Raw genomic sequence first — 3,010 nt, 5'->3', positions numbered from 1 at the left:
CTCTCCAAAGATTGGATCGTAGCAATCAATCTTCTCCTTCTTCAGATCCACGTGATACGCAACCCAGTGATTTCCGCCGGTTTGAAGACATCCGTACAAGTGATCCACATCTTCATACCACTTCAAGTTTGTTCGACAATGATCGGGAATCCTACCATTTATCATATCTTCATAATCATAACCTTTGAACATGAACATTGTGGGTTTCATCTTGAACTGAGCGTAATCGTGAATAAAAAAACTTTGCCACCAAATGTCAACGAAGGCAATCCGCTTGGACCAGAATGGAGTGGGCTCTCGCATGGACCTTTTAATGAGGACACTCATATACGCCACGACATGCTACATAAATAATATTAACAAGTCAGCCGTAATCAAATATATAACTCAGCCGTTATATAATAAAAGAATATATAACTCAGCCGTGATATAATAAAAGAATATATAACTCAACCATAAAAATTAGATAACACAGCCGTAATAAAATAAAATAATATATAACTCAGCCGTAATAAAGACTTACATTATCAAACACTCATCCATACTCATTCTCCGGCCACGGCCTCTCATGGATGAGTATGTTGTAGAAGTCACTCTCATGATCAGCTGTTAGTACTTCTTTTTTACCTGGTGCTGCTGGTGGTTTGGGTGGAATTGCCTTGATGTGTTGCATAAGTTTCTCCAATAGCGTCGGATCAACAGGTGCTAGAGGGTCATATATTGCTGATGAAGGAGTAACATTCTTCCTCATGCACGTCGTTCCATTATGTCCTACGTTCGGAAAAACTAATGATGAAGAAACTGCCGCCATTGACAACCCTTTTGGAGTTAACCGAACATTTTTCTCCCGGTAATCCTTAATTATGGCAGATCTAACCACTTCAGAATTCTCGACATCAGACTCCAGCGCGAATTCGTTCTGTTCTGCAACAACTTCGTCAGTTATATCAGCCAATGAACTGTCCTCTACATCAGGTTGTACCTTGCAACTTGTTACACCGTCACGCAGTGGAGTCACCTTTTTGTACTTTGACCCAGTCTGTTTTTGCTTCTTTAGCTCAGCCTCTTGTTTCTTCTTTAACCCAGTCTCTTTTTTCTTAGCCTCAGCCACTTTTTTCTTAGCTTCAGCCTCTTTTTTGTTATCCTCAGCAGCTTGTTTCCTAGCCTCAGCCTTCTCCTTCCTCTTAAACGCAACATCTGCCTGCGCTGCTTTTTTCTTCTCATCGGCTTCCTCACCCTTAACAATACGCTAGCGCCTGCAGCCGCGTCCATAGGCTGAATCCTTAGTAGCGTTATCATCCTTAGTAGCCTTTGCAGGAGAAACTACTACGAAATCAAAAGGCCGCATATCTGTAGCTTTATCGACACTACCAAACTCCTCATCCAAAGTCCTTTTCACCCCCTGATTCCTTTTCAAGCTCCTTGGCCAAATTTTTTTTCGGTCCAAACCCCTTACTAGGAGTCGCAGCTACTAACGCTGGACTATTGAAAGAATTCTGATCCATTCGAACCACCGGTGATGCCATCGATAAAGAGTTTTCTGATAATGGTGGAGAGGGGTTATCATGGTTTTCGGGAATTTTCCCAATCCCCAGATCTTTCAGATGCTCCTCCAGTAAAGCATTCACCCTGTCATTAATGGTCTTTTGGTCCATCAATGGTATGTTTCGGTCTAACTCGTAAGCTTCCAACCGTGAGTCAACCTGATCAAATTTTCTGGAAATAATATCCAAAGTACTCACAATGGTCGTTAGAGTCGCTTTGTTCTCCAACTCCAACTCTTTGCTACCTTCCTTCTCGCTAGAACCCTTTTCCGCTGCATCAGCTTCAGACTCATTCTGTGTCTTAACTTTCTTCTGCTTCTTAGTGGGTGGCTCAGCTTCTGACGAAACTCCACCCTTCATTCTCTTCTTCTCATTCCCCTTCCCCTTTGCATTCCCCTGCACTTCCCACAAACCTTTCACAAATCTACTTGAATGTATGTATGTTATCAACCTAACAAGTTGTGGGTCATCATCTTCACCCGGCCAAATAGGAAACATCTCTTCAATTGAGTCCTTCAAAATCATCCTCCTCACACGCACCTGCAACACCAGGTTATAACAAAACTCAGCCTCCAAACTAACACAAAACTCAGCCATTAACTAAAATAATCCAGCCGTGATTTAACACATAACTCAGCCATCAACTAAAATAATTCAGCCGTAATTTAACACATAACTCAGCCATTAAGTAACTCCGAACTCAGCCATCAAATAAATTAAGTCAGCGTTAAACCAACCACTTGCGCTTTTCAAAACACCAAAGCGGACAGAACGCTAATGCTGCCTTCAGTTCATCTAACTTTGGTCCCATCCCAAGCGGCACCTTCAACTCCCCCCAAAACTCGTTGTATTGACCAGGATCAAATTATTCTGTTGGCAATGGACCTGTGTTTAGCCCAATGATCTCACCAAACTCGAGCAAGCTACGCCTGATAGCCTCATCAACCACGAGACACCATATCTCCTTCTTTATAACTCGCAGCTGTCTACACAGTAGATAGTGCACGGTCCTACCAAACCATATGCTTTCGCGTTCAGCTAGCATAGCAACTACTCCAATGGGAGAGTTTACCGGTTCTTCCCACACATCAAGTCCTATTGTTTCTCAAACGTGGGGGAAATGCTCTGGATGGAAATTGTGATTAATAACTTTACCATCTAGGTTAGAAGACCCTTCAGGGTAAAGTCTTGGTGGGTAATCCCCTGATTTAACTTCAGCAGCATCCATCTGATCATATAACCCAACAATAAAATCAGCCACAACAAAACAGTAACTCACCCGCATCATAAGAGTAACACAGTCATAACATAACATTAGGTTATTCACGACACAAATATAACTCAGCCATAACATAACCATAACTCAGCCGCAACAAAACCCTAACTCAGACGCAACGAAACCCCCAACAAAACAAAATCACAGCCGCAACACAATCCTATCTCAGTCGCAACAAAATATAAATCAG

This window comes from Brassica oleracea, chromosome C1 (assembly GCF_000695525.1).
Source record: "Brassica oleracea var. oleracea cultivar TO1000 chromosome C1, BOL, whole genome shotgun sequence".
In the NCBI taxonomy this organism is placed as follows: Eukaryota; Viridiplantae; Streptophyta; class Magnoliopsida; order Brassicales; family Brassicaceae; genus Brassica; species Brassica oleracea.
Note: the sequence above shows the minus strand (reverse complement) of the source record.